This window comes from Gallus gallus, chromosome 7 (assembly GCF_016699485.2).
Source record: "Gallus gallus isolate bGalGal1 chromosome 7, bGalGal1.mat.broiler.GRCg7b, whole genome shotgun sequence".
Classification (NCBI taxonomy): Eukaryota; Metazoa; Chordata; class Aves; order Galliformes; family Phasianidae; genus Gallus; species Gallus gallus.
The window spans coordinates 9,236,629-9,250,897 of NC_052538.1; the positions used below are offsets into that span (position 1 = coordinate 9,236,629).

The 14,269-nt window shown below is 41.0% G+C and overlaps 1 protein-coding gene across 10 annotated transcripts in view; it reads left to right on the forward strand.

Annotated features, from left to right (window-relative positions):
• SLC39A10 (solute carrier family 39 member 10) overlaps positions 1-14,269 on the forward strand; it is an 87,410-nt gene that overhangs the window by 45,706 nt on the left and 27,435 nt on the right. For 4 of the 10 annotated variants that reach the window (XM_004942586.5, XM_426562.8, XM_004942587.5 and 1 more), the window contains exon 1: positions 155-276. The exons of 3 other annotated variants lie outside the window; for them this stretch is intronic. The gene's annotated coding sequence lies outside the window, so the exon portion shown is untranslated. Of the gene's footprint in view, positions 1-154; positions 12,177-14,269 lie in introns of those variants that run through there. 3 more of the 10 variants (XM_015289486.4, XM_046943907.1, XM_015289487.4) reach the window with 2 other exon arrangements.

The following is a 14,269-nucleotide window of genomic DNA, read 5'->3' on the forward strand; positions in this document are numbered from 1 at the left end:
CGCTACGCCATTTTCGTAGCTGGTGGTGGAGTAGGGGAGGGGGAAGCGAGGCGCGGGGGAAGGGGAGGAAATGGCTCCGCATTGGGCCGGGCGGGCTGCGGGGACGCGATCCGCACGGTGCGTAGGGGCGAGTGTGGCGAGCGCGCCGGGGGTTGGCGTAGCAGCGGTTGGCGAATAGCGTAGCGGCGGCAGCGGCAGGAGCTGCAGGAGGAGGAGGAGGCGCCGCGGCGGTTTGGTACCGAGCGGAGAGGGAGATGCACACGGCACTCGAGTGAGGTAGCTATAAAACCCCATTTGTTTACATTCCCTCCCCCACAAGCGGCCGGCGCGGCGGTGCGGGTGGCGGCCGGCTCGGGCCGTCGGCGGGGGGGACCCGGGGTTGCGGACGAGGAGCAGGAGCCGGCGGGCACTAGCGGACACCTCCTTCCCCGCGATGCGGAGCGGGGGGCACGGCGGCGCGGCCGCCTCGTGACGTGGCTGTGCCGGACCCGCCGGGTGGGCGAGGGGCCGGGGGCGGCGGGAGCCGCCGTGCTCTGAGGCGGCGGGGCGCGAGCCGGTCCCCCGCCCGCTCTCCCCATCCTCGCGGGGCGGCCACGCGGCAGGTAAAGCCGTCCGCCCGCAGCGGGGGCGCGGAACGCGGCGGTTCCAGGCCGCTCTGGGGGGCGGGGGGCGCCGTCGGGCCCGCAGCGGCTGGCCGGGCCCGCTGCCCCAGGGAGGCGGTGCGGCTTTCCCCGCTCGGTGTCGCCGCTCGCCGCCGCTTCCCTCGCCCGCTTTCCGGGCGTAAACGCGGGCTGGGAGCGTCTCGTCCTCCGGAGCCGTCCGCCTGCGGCCACGTGGAGGCCCCGCGGCCGGCCGCGAGGTGCTGCTCTCCGCAAGATAGGAGCGCATGCAGAAAGGTGTGAGAGCGGGCTGCAGCCCATGGGGTACGGCAGTGGGCCCTGGTAGGCGGGGGCGGTGAGTGAGGCAGGCGGTTACATCCTCCTCGGCCTGAACTTCACGTTAGCATGGGCAGAAACTGCAGCCAGGCTGCGTAACCTGCACGCAACCCCAAACAGTCAAGGTAAGATGAGGGGAGTCAGGAGGTTCTGTTGTTGGCTGGGGTATAAGGTGCACGGAAATGAGGAGTTTACTGCTCTCACCTGGTGCTCAACCTGTACCCTGTCAGTCGGCGCTTAATGCGGAGCCTTTGGAATAAAGTTGTTCAAAGAAGTCTTCTGTTATCTTTTGTCTTTTTTTGCTTTGTGTAACATCCATATCTGCGCGTTCTTAATCCCATGTTTCTGATGTGTAAGCACTTGGATTTATGAATTACAAGCAGTTCTTAAGCTGAAAATAATTCTATTTTCTTGCACTAAATGTACATCTGTCTCTATGTAACGGTCATTTATTGTGGAGTTTTTTTTTTTTTGTAGTATCTCACATCATAGTACTGGGAGAGCCTGTGATAGATGAAGGCTGGTACAGCACTAAGAGCTGCATAGAGCAAGGCCTGGCTTTCAGAAATGTGGAAGTGATTGTCTCATTAACAACAGCAGTTCCTGGGGAGTGTTCCAGGGAGTGTGTTCTGGTGTTCCTATGAGGAGTAGTAATGGATACAATGACGTTAACATGAAAAACACCAAAAATGGGTCCTAGGAGATTCTCCAAAGAAAAATTTAGAAGAGCACACAGTTGAATTTTAATTAAGAATGAACTTTCTATTGGATGTGTGGAGGAATAGGAATTCTCTGTGGACTGGTGAGACATACTCCTCTAATTCCAAATCGGATGTTAGGCTCACTGACAGTTACTTCATAGGCTGATACTTTTTTATGGCTATAGAAGAAGAGTATGTGGAAAAGATCTGTGGTTCCTGGAAACTTATAAAAATGTGTGATGTAAATTTTCCTAATTAGGTTTTTGTTCTAAAGTAAATGTTTAAATTGTTGTATTGTCTTGTAGCACTTCTTAAGCTGTGTCCAATGCATTCATACTTGGGAGGAAAAAAGCATGCAGCCATGCAGTGTATTCAGAGAACAAGGCCTGTGTATGGGCCATGAATGAATTGTGTACGTTCTGTGAAATTGGTGGTAGTTCCATATGAACATGGCATTAGTGCCTACGGGAGGTGGATTTTGAAGGAATGTACGCTGTTTCCTGTCTGGAATAGGCAACGTGAATGGAGATTCTGCCTGCATAACCTTCTCCAAAACAGGGAAGTTGTTCTGATGAATGTGTCTTGGTTTCATGTAGGTGTTTGGTGCTTTTCAGGCTGTCTTAAGAAACAGATGCATTCCTAGGACAGCATATCCACACATAAACATACAGTGGACTACAAAAAGTGACGCAAATATATTCACAGGCTGAGCTATTGCATGTTTGTTTTTCCCATTACAAAGAAAAAAAATTCCAGTGAATCATGGTAACTGGAGAGTGTTCTGGAACCTTTGCTTTCCAGGAAAAAAAAAAAACCCAAAAATCCCTGCAATAATCTTTGTCTACTCCAGTGGCTGGTCATGGTCTGATCTGAAACTTAAGAGTTATGTGATGTCACAATATGCATCTTCTCAAGTGACATCGAGAATAGCCAACAGGATATTGATTGCATGTGGTACTTGGGTTTTGCACATGAATAAATCATTCCCTTTGAATATTCAGTAGGCAACCTTGGTAAGATGCAAGCTTTGTGTAGTTTGACTTGGGCAAAATAAAATTTGTATTCACACATGGGAAAGTTAGCACATTACAACCTGGCATAGATTTCTTTTGTAGTCTTCACTAAGTAAATCAGCTGTTAAGATACTTACATTTGTAAGAGATCGTCTGCAAAACAGTAGCTGGTCCAAGTAGGAAGAAACTTTGATCTTTTGCACAGATCACATGACATTAAGCTTGGGTGTATGTACAGACCTAGAGGAAGTATATTTGGGCCCGTTTATTTTTGCTGTCCTGTTTTAATGACATTTGATCATGATTTTGTCTTTTGTAGCAAGTTTGGTCTTATCTTTGCCATAGTTTTTACAGAAATAGAAGTTTGAATATATGATGGGCATTTGTTAAGGTGGTATTGCTTTGGAAATAGTTACCTTTTTTTCATCAAATGGAATTACCAAATTAGAATTACACAAGCCATGTAAAATCTGAGCTCACTAGAAGTTTTCCCATAAGCTAAGATTTGGTCCTTAAATGTGGTGAAACTTACTGGAAAGGTCATAGTAACTTAACAGACTGCAGTATGGAATCGAGGTATGAGCAATAAAATGATATCAGAAAAGAAATCTTACTGCCGTTTTCTTCACAGTTTGTCAATCAACTGTCAGAACACTTGCTGTTATGTTTCAGCATGTTTCAGGATTGTCAAATGAATGTCAAATTCTGACTTTCTTCTTAGCACACCTAAAAATGTCATCAGAAGTTTCAAAGAAGGAAAGCTGAATTACGGTTCTATTGTCCTCATGGAAGCATGCTTTTCATAGAATTGAGCTTCAGGTGCAGAGCGTGTTCTGACAATACTAAGAACTGGAGAATTCATGCCTTTGGGGAAGTAATTTCTGTTCTAACTTAAAGAAAAACGGTATAATTTCCTCTTGTTCTGTGAGAGTCCAACTTAAAGAAAAAGTCCTTGAAATATACTTTGATTATTTGTAAAGTATTTCTCTTTGGACTGCTGAAGTTGTCTTAAATAAGGACTAGTGATTTTATCTTGCTGATAAAGGCTTGGTGATGTGGAGAGAATTTAGATTGTTGTTAGTTCATTCTTAAATTGTGACTGAGGTATTAAAGCGTGTCTAATAATGAATGATAAAGTAATGTGTACCAATTAGGTGAAGCTAATAAAAAAGAACAAATTTTAAGTTCCCAAAACTGATGAAAATATTGATAATGATGTTCTGCCAGCATTGCAATCTCGTAGGTGAGAGAAGGGCATGCTCTTCTTTCATCCAGCTGTTAAAATGTTGTATGCGATACTGCATCAGTACCATTTCTCCAGGGTTTTTTTTTTTAATGTTACATAGATCTGAGGAGTAAAGAAGAAAGGAAAAAAATATGTATTTTAAGTCTCTTAGATTTTTTGTTATCTCTTATGCTGGTCCAGTCCCTGTACAGATGTTCATATCCACAAGCAGGAAGCCAGCGTGAAAGATTGCAGAGATCATGATTTCCTGATGCTTGTCTGAAGAGCATAAGAAGAAGAGGTGTTGAAATTATATGTGGGATGTTGTACCTATGCTGGGGAATGTGCTTTATTACATTAGAAATGTTTTCATCTTCTGGGTGTTGCATTGTGGTTCCTCTTCTTTGACTTTCCATTTTTTACTTGCCTCTTGCTGCTGAGAAGGAATGACTCAGCTGCCTTTTCTATCTCAGCTGCTGCTGACCTATGAGCTTCATTCTTATTTTACTACCACATTTTCTATAGCTTGCTGATTCCAAAAACAGTATGATGAGAGCGAAGAGAGTCTGCTCATTTTACTAATGCAAAATTAGACTGCTGTGGAAATTGATTAACCTGCTATGACATTTGTACCGGGTAGTCTGTTGGAGAGCCTGCGTGTAAGAAACAGAATCGTATCATCACCGAGGTTGAAAGAAATCTCTGAGATCATCCAGTTCAACTGTCCACCTACCGCCAGTATTTCCCACTAAACCATGTCCCTTAGTCCACCCGTTTCTTGAACACCTCCAGGGATGGTGACTTCAGCGCCTGACCATTAATTTGGAGAAATTTTTCCTAAAGTCCATCCTGAATCTCCCCTGGCACAACTTGAGGCCATTCGTTATAGTCCTATCACTAATCATGCTGGAGAAGAGGCTAACCCCCTTCCTCAGCACAACCTCCCTTCAGGGAGTTGTAGAGAGCGATAAGGTCACCTCAGAGCTTCCTCTTCTCCAGACTGAACAGTCCCAGTTCTCAATAGCAAGTGTCAAGTGTGTACAGTTTGGGGACGTAACTAGAGATAAGTGAGAAGAGCACTAAATTCTCAAGAGGTAAGAGGTATGGAGAGTTGTCGTGCTCATGCATTTGGTCCAGTGCTTGAGTGACAAGATGTAATTTAGTAGTCATTGGTATTAGGTAGCTAAATCAATGTTGAATTAAGATAATAATGGAAGTAATTGAATAACTGTTCATGTTTGAAAGTTATACATCAAATGAAGTTCTGTAAAAGTATTCATGTGGTTAGACTTTTTCTAAGATAAAAAGCCAATGTAAGATACAAACTCTTCAGAGTAAATGTGTGCAGAGGAAATTGTATGAAAAAGTGCAGGATTTGCATAAAATTACAAATTATTCCAGCAGAGGTCTCATTCACCAAATTCTGGCTCAGTGTTTCTGCAGATGGTTTACTTTATGAAGTTCACAATCGCAGCTCTTAGTAAATAGTACAATAATAAAACTTCTGTTCCTGACAGGTTCCCCTACAATATTACTTGTAGTGATCCATGTCTCAAGATTACTTAATCTTTACCACACTCATGAAATGATCTTTGTATATTTTTATTGCAGCTGCATTTATTACTGTAGTGCAGTGATTATTAATGGATGGAAAAAAATGCTTTCAATACTGGGGATAACTGGAAATGATAATTGATTTACAGCTGATGATAGGATATCTATAATTAGTTCCCCTCCTAACCGAGCTGGTTGCTCATAGAATACAGCCATATGTAGTTGGGAGCATCAAAGCAAAGCAAAAATATGCATAATCTTCTTTAAAGTAGTCTGTCATAGATGTTACCCAGTGTGATTCTGAATGCTGGATTTAACTTGTGCAGCAAAATAACAGTAGTAATACTACAGCCAAGGGGAACAGCAGGCGGGTGTGCATCTTATGGCTAACCAAGTCTTACTGTGCCGCCACCCACACTCCTTCATTCGTACCAGGTACAGCACAGTGCAGGAGAGCTTCCTTACTGACAAGTGGAATATTGTACTCTGTTTTAATGGGTGGCTGTGCTACTTCTCAGGGCTCTATGTTATTTATCTAATGTGTTATTGTCAAGGGAGGCCTCTTTTCATCAGTCTTCACTGCCTTGATAATTGCTCTCAGTCTATGGAATGTCAGCCATATCATTTTGGTCGTATTATTGGCTAGATTTGCTTGCAAAGAATTCACAGGTTCATTTATTTGTGACCTGAGTGTCTGTCCATAGAAGACTGTATGTCAGCCTAGAAGTACATTTCCAAGTCGTACTAGCTTGCATTAAAACATAACGAATGTGTTACTTGACTGCAGTCCCAATAATATTGTATCTTTGCATCACTACACTTCAGTGCTAAAAATACACGTGTTCCCATTTATGTAATACTTGATGTTATGCATAAACAGGCTAGAGTTCCAGTTATTCCTGTTTTGAACTGTGCATGAGGCAATTGTCTGGCAGAGGTGTATTTCTAGTGCTTGAATTGTTCAAATCTTAACGCTGTTTGTCGGTGTTGTGCTCATGTGGCCAAGAAGGCCAGTGGCATCCTGGCTTGTATCGGGAATGGTGTGGTGAGAAGGACTAGGGAAGTAATCCTACTGCTGTACTCAGTGCTGGTGAGGCCTCACCTCGAGTACTGTGTTCAGTTTTGGGTACATCAGTACAGAAAGGACATGGAGGTACTGGAGCAGGTCCAAACAAGGGCAACAAGGCTTGTGAGGGGCTTGGAGAATATGCCCTATGAGGAGCAGCTGAAGGAACTGGGACTGTTTAGTCTGGGAGAAAAAGAGGCTGTGGTGGAGACCTTATTGCTCTGTTCAAATACATGAAAGGTGCTTACAGGGAGAGTGGGACCGGTCTCTTCTCACGGGTGACAGGATGAGGGGAAATGGCCTCAAGTTGCACCAGGAGAGGTTTAGTTTGGGTGTCAGGAAACACTTCTTTACAGAAAGGGTTGTTAAGCACTGGAATAGACTGCCCAGGGAGAAGGTTGAGTTACCATCCCTGGATGTGTTTAAAAACCATTTGAGTGTGGTGCTCAGGGACATGATTTAGCGGAGGGTTGTTAGAGTTAGGGTAGTATAGTTAGGTCATGGTTGGACTTGATGATCTTTAAGGTCTTTTCCAACCTGTGCGATTCTATGATACCATATATTTCCATTAATTTCAGTAAATACACGGTAGTTATAGTAGGTAGCATGTACAACATGTAGGGGTTTTTTTAGCCTAATATGCCCGTACCTGATTTCGTAATACTTGATAACATATTCTGGACTATTCTATTTGCATGTTATCAACAAAAAACTGCTTTCATTTGTTCCTTTCCTAAAATTTCCTTTTTTTTTTTTTTTGCCCAAAGTTGTCTCTGAACTACAAATAGGAAATTGAGTTACATTAATGTGCAGTGTATGCTTACGCACCTTACCCTGCAAGATGCAGAGTCCCAACAGAAGTTCATTCTTAATGTCTTAGGGCAAAAATCCTCATGCTGACTCTTGGTAGAATGGATCAGGATGAGATGCTTTACTGAGAGTGCAACAATTGTACCAAATTATTATTACTTCTGTTTTGTTTGTATCAGACTGTGTGGATTGAATTAGCTGCAGTAAATCACTGTCATTGTAGAACACACTTGTGCTTCTCGTATTCCCCACAGAAACTGCTCGGTTGCCAGCAATGAACAGCTACGTTAGTCTGATGAAGGAGTATATCGTGGTACTTTTTAGCCTTTAATGCATGAGAATACATGTCATAGCCTAAAAGTTCTATGAGCCCAAACACCTTTAAAAATGTATGGATTTAATATTTGAATTTCTTGTTGTTGTTGTTAATTGGGCAGTTGACAAATCAGAATGATGTTTTGGAAGAAGACAACGTACTGCTTCTTAAAATGAATAAAACTGAAAAATATGAATAGTCTCTTTGGGAAAAAATTAGCTTATACAAATTTATTTTCTGGAATTTACTCTCTTACTGCTTCTTGATTGCTAACTATGGATTTGGAGCATGAATGTGAAAGGCAAAGGGTGAATCACATTTTAGAAACAGGGTATTCTCAGTGGGAAACAGAGCAGTGCATCGTTCTTCAAATAGAAGCAACGTATCTCAACTATGAAGAAAACATGAACTTTTCAGACAAATGCTTGCCTGTATCTTAACAAATATTATACAGTAGTTCTGAGCAGTGACTGACTAACAGTGGAATGCTGTACCTCAAGTGCTCTGTTGCTATGTAGCCTGTATGTGCAGTTGTGCATTTGTGTTTTGTTTTCACTTTTCTTGATCATAAACAAAGCTTGATCCTTAATATTTCTACCTCACAGTCCTATTACTGGTAACACACATGTCAAGTGTCACATATATATATTTTAAAAGTTAAAAGCTGGATATGAACTAATATGTGTAGTTTAATCAGAAACTAATAAATAGTGATTTTAGCAAATCAGATATGGAAGGGGGGAGCGGGAACTATTTCAATCGTTAGTGTTCAGGTCATCGGGTTATGAGATCTCCCTGTTTACTGGAGATTTTTCAGATCAGAAGCCGTCCTATAGCTGCAGCTGGTTTTGGATGCCAGACACTGGTTTCAGTGCCAAATAGACAACCTACCTACTGAAGTATTTCAGTTTCGTAACCTGGCAGCTTGATAGGAGATGGCATATTATTCCCATGACTAAATTCTGTAACAACTTCAATGACTAAACTGTTGTGCCTCTGGAAATATGAAAAGCAAAGCCTCAGACTCCTTAACGGGTCACATAAATGTTTGGTACCTTCAGCTGTGGTTAACCATGGAATCAAACATTTGACTCTTTCTGGGATTAAGCGGTCAAATTGGTTATGTTTAATAATAATTTGAACTGAGCTACTTCAAATGTTAGAAGTAGAATACAATTGGAGGTGTGGATGGACTTAATTTCATAGAAAAGATGTTCAACCCTGATCTTATATGGTGTGTTACGTTGGATAGCTTTAACATGATCAAAGTGAGGTATTTTGTGACATGCCTATGACTTGCTCAGCAGTCTGTGGAAGAGGGTGGTGTACTGTCAGTTTCAGTAACTAAAGGAGAGGAAAGGAGAGAGGGTTTTTTTAACAGAAAATGATGACTCCACTATCCATGGAATAAAACCTGTTACAGAAACTCATCTTTACATTCTGTGAATGTTAAGTATTTCTGAAGTGGAACTTGTGGAATAATGGTCAACTACCCACTAATGACCCCTGGAATTTGGGGGCAGAGCCATACTGCTTTTCAGTTGGTTTCAGCTAATCAGTGAAAAGAGCATAAAACATCTTTCTCAGAGAAATCAGGTAATGTGCATTTCCAGTGGTAGGCTGCCGAACCGTTCCTTTTCTTCAAAGAAAGAGTGGAAAAACAAGGAAACTTTTTTGTACTACTCTGTGTGGAACATGTCTTTTTATAGTTAGGGTGGTCTTTTCTTCCAGAATCCTGCATTTGTTTCAATTTGTTACAATCGCTTGTATTAAATGTTAGAGACAGCAAATAGCCCTCTTCTGTTTTTCTTGTTCCCTTGCTTTTTATGCATTCAAAAAAAAATAAAAAATAAATAACATCTGGTTTCAGCTTACGGAGAAGTAACAGAATCATGTAAACTGAAGAAAGCTGCCAGTAGTGGTGGAAAAATAACATGAAGATGGAAGATCTAAGTGAAGTAGAAAACAGTAACGTCCTAATGATCCCATTGAGAAGGATGGTGACTGCACTAGTGTGGAATCAAATCAGCAGTTAGTCTAGAAAAATTAGTACAAGTTAAAATAGAGAAGGCACAGTGATGCTTAAGGACGTGAATAGAGCGTCCATTTTTCAGGTACTGGAAGGACAGAGTGAAAACAAAAGCAAGCAACTGTTATTTGATGAAGTTAGAATGCTACACAGCATATTGTAGGCTAGGTGCATCTGACTGTAGTGCAGTTTTTCTGAAGCTAATTGTGCAGCCTTACTCTTCAGTGTCTTTTTTTTGCTCAATGGTGTTGCTGTTAGATTGTACGTGCACTTATGAGATGATAGACACAGGGAAGTACATACAGACAGCAGCATTTCCAAGACAAGTTTTGTACTTTGCTTTATTTAAAATTGTTTAACTGAGAAGGCAGCTCTACTTGCACTTTAGGTTAAGTCCATAAGGATTCTGCTTCCTTTCTCCTTTTCTGTCTCTAATGTTGCAGTATGAATAATTATAGCATTAAGTAGAATGCTTTTGTTCAGTCACCTGGAAGCTGTGCACCTGCAAAGCTGTTTTAATAACTTGATGAACAAAGATCATAGTTCGTTGTGAGTGATTTTTTTTTAGTTTTTAAGCTAATGATTGTTTCTATCGGTTTGACTGTTAAATCATCTCACAGTCCTGTAATAGGTAACCCTGCAGAGTTTTAACAATAGTCTTTGCTCAAATAAATGAACGCTAGGCATCATGACTTCTGTTGAAGTCTACTTGGGACAGGATGGAAATGGCACATTGTGATTTAGCTGGCTAATCATTGAGCTGAACTTCCTATTGAAATATGTATAGCTATTTTTTGTCACAGGTCAGGCAAGTTAAATGTTATTTTCCAATCTGCTGAGATGTCTTTATGAAGACTTGTTTCCTTCTAAATTTTAAGAATGGTCGTTAAGCATCTCAAACTGGCAGAGCACATATGAGGGACGCATGCTTTGGTCCTATTTTTCAATGGCTTTTGTACTTGGTGGCTGTTGTGAATGACTATTTTTAGGAAAAGTGAGAGAAGCTATGAGCTTAATAGTAGACGTGGAATTCTTTCTTGGATTGCAGATGCAATAGATTGTTTTAATTGTGATTGTTTTAATTGTGATCATTTAGCAATTAAAAGCTTTTCAAAGGCATGCCTTTGTTCCTTTTGATGTTGTGCAAGTGTTCTAAGGTACTGTAAGGATGTACTGTAAGATACAGTGGTTTAAGTTACAGCAAGAATAAACATACTGCCGCTGGCCTTAATGCTTAACATATAAACATTGTTATAAATGTTTATAATATAAATAATATATAATATAATATATATAATATATAATATATATAATAGATAATATATAATATAATATAAATATAAACATTGTTATATTTTGTGTTGTGGAGAGAGAGAAGTTTTTCTCAAATGGCTTTCAGTACAAAAGTTGTTGATTTTTTTTTGATGTTATTTGAGTACATTTTGAGGTGCCTAGTTGTATTTGTGCTGTAGCTGAAATAGGCTGTTGGGTTGCAAATCAGCCAGCTCTGGTGCTGCCAGCAAAGGCACGGTTGCTTTTTCTTTTTTTTTTGTGGGGACTACAGTGTTTGTGCAGCTGCACAGTGAAGCAGATAGGAGAAGTAATCTGTCTTGAAAATAATCTTTTTTCTTTTTTGAGCTGTTTTTCAGCAGAATGTAATTGTACAGCTGCACAACGAACAGATCAGCAAACAAATCTACTGGTATACAAAAATGGTTTTATGGGAATGAATGAATGAAGCAGTAGGGCAGGGCAGGACTGCCTTAGGTGCAGCAGCATCTTAAAATATTTGTTGAACTTCAGCGTTAGTTCTCACAAAAACATTTGCTTATTCTCAGAGGAAAAATAAAGTACTAAAATGCAAATGTACCTGGTTATTGTTTTCAGATATTGCATTCCTACAAGTGCAGGCATTACAGAACCCAACTAAACAACAGAATGTTGACACAAGATCATGCCAGCTCCACTGCAAATGTTGTGCATTAATAATGCATTATAAACCATATAAAGGTTATATACAAAATACAGAAAAGTAACTTGCGGGTAAGCAGATCTGATGCTTAAAGAACTTGAGTTGTTTTGATGGTTCTTGTATTATTTCGAGCTATGAGAAGGATCCCGTGTTCAGCAATTCATTACAAGTAATTGTACTTCTGAAGAAGGAGGCCCAGTTATTTTCTCTTCAAAATAAAACAAACGCCCCTTTCTGTACAACTGAGCTACTAGATTATGGCTCCGTTAGTTTGGGATCATTTTCTAGAGTGCTTGGGCTTTGGTATTTCAAATACTTCAAATTTCCAGTTTTGAGAGTGTGTTCACAATGTGTTCAGTTATGCATAAATGCTTTCCATGCTATATGTCTTATCTGGTATTAACTTAGCAAATATGGCTTGGATCAATTAGTTGATGGTCTGTTCCTGCAGAGTGCCCCTCCTACTGGGCTGTAGGTTCTCAACTGAATGAGTTTCGCTTATATCCACAAACCTGTTTCACTGAATTTGGAGAGGGAAGAAAATACAGGAGATGGGTGAGAACTAAATTTAGAGGCTGTTAACTGTAACTTCTTACGTCTGTAGAGTGTTTCATGTTTGTATATGCAGAAGCTCACGTCAGCAAAAGTCTGTTAAAACAAAACGAGATATTTATTTAAGTACTTTAGTGGATTTCTTTAGTATCTTCAACAGGAATATTTTTTTCTTTGAGGTATTTTTTTTTAAATCCCTTACCTTGAAAATGAGTATCAGATTAGTAGGAAATGACACTCTGGCATTTGTTTAAAACTGGAAATTTAGGAAATGAAGAGTATATTATTTGAATTGTTAGATCCCAGAGTTTCTGGACAGAGGAATAGCATGGAATACTGCAGGTGTAGGGGGGGAACGCAGCCATCACTTTTGCATGTGAATTTGAGTAAATGCCTACGATGTGAGGGAGAATTTTAAATTCTAGGAAGAATAAGGAAGTGCCTTTATGTAGATAGTACTTCTAATTTAAGAAATGCGCATCTTACATATATAGAAAAAAAAAGAGACTTTTCTCAAACTGCTTTTACTCTGAGAAGTTGTTACTAGGAACTTATGACAGAAGTGCTTCAATTATCAGTGCTGAACAAAGAGAACATCTCAGTTTGGTAAGAATATTGCTTTGTCTGTAAGTCTGTTTGTCCTTCTCGGTCCTCTCTTGTTTTAGCTGACTTTGTATGTTTGGTGTCTATGTGGTTTGCAGCTTCTGGAGGTTGATAAAGTCCTGGTAAGGTACTTCAGTCATTGCAGCGTTCAGGCTGAGTACTCTGAGAGGAGTCTGAGCTGTCTTTCACATTGTTTTTTATTCTTTCTCAGCCAGTTTCAATAACTTGATCCTCTGCAGGTAGAATAAAAAGGCAGAACGTTCTAGCAAGAGAACATGGAAGGAAAATTAAAAGAGAGAAACTTAAATGAATAAAATCCAATGCATTCATTTCAGATGTTTCTGTTGATTAAAATTGTTGGGAAGAAACAGGAAAAGGGGGGGGGGGGGGGGGGGGGGTAGAAGTTGAGCACTTAGAGTAGTTGGTGTTTGTACACTAACAAAAGTGCTGTAATGTGTGGGTTGTGAGCACTTCAGTGATATACCTAGTTGTCAGCTGAGCTTGAGTTTTATATGACCGCATTATTGGAATCCAAGGGTGCTGCTTTAAGTCAGACCTGGCTGTCAGACTAATTTTCTACGTCCAGTGAAGCAGTTGATGATGAACAAAAATGTCCCCTCTAATAATGTTCCTTTTCCAAGCTTTAATATACTTACATATACTTATTTTCTACACACCTTTCATACTACAGGTATGAAATGGAAGAGCAGTTGAAACGGTAGGGACTGTGAAAACATTTCAGGAATTCAAGGGAAGATGAGTGAAAAAGGCTCTAGTAATACCCACTTTGATTAGAGGTGTATTTATTTCAATAGAGGAAATGCCAGAAGGAATGGTGTGGCATAAGAGATGGTGTGAGTTTTCCATACAGAGCAGGTAACTGATGCTGATGTACTGCTCAGGTCCTTTGGCCTCAAGCCTCCCATGTAAAAGCCTTGTTTGTGGGTATGCAGTCAGAACTGCATTGGGTCAGAATGATTTGCTTGCACTGAATGAGGGGGCACTGAGGTGTGTCTGGCAGCCCCGTTTGCATTTCCTTAAATGTCAGTGGGCACAGCAGGGCTGTTTAACTTACTCATTGTACATGGGCACATTTATTCTAACTTTGAAGCATGACTTCAGGTGGGGTTGTCCCACTGCTGGAATGCATCCCAAAAGATGAGCCTTGTTCTTGTTGGCAGCCCAGCACAATGCAGCAGGTCCCGTTAGGTCCTGCTCCGGCTGTTCTGGCTCCTGTAGTTTCTGACCCAGGCCACAGCTCAGGCATGTTTGTTCATGTGTCTGTCCACTCTGGGTGCCCAGCCATCCCTGTGCTGTTGAGGAAAGGAAGATGGGCAGCAGGAATCACTAGAGCATAAAGTAAGGCCAAGGCTGGCAAACATAATAGCTGGAATCTTTTCCACCTTTGTAGCCTTGTCCTCAGGCTGCCTTTCCATGGTCTTTTGAAAGCATTCAAGGCTCTTAATATGCTTACACTGAGATGAGCTGTGTAC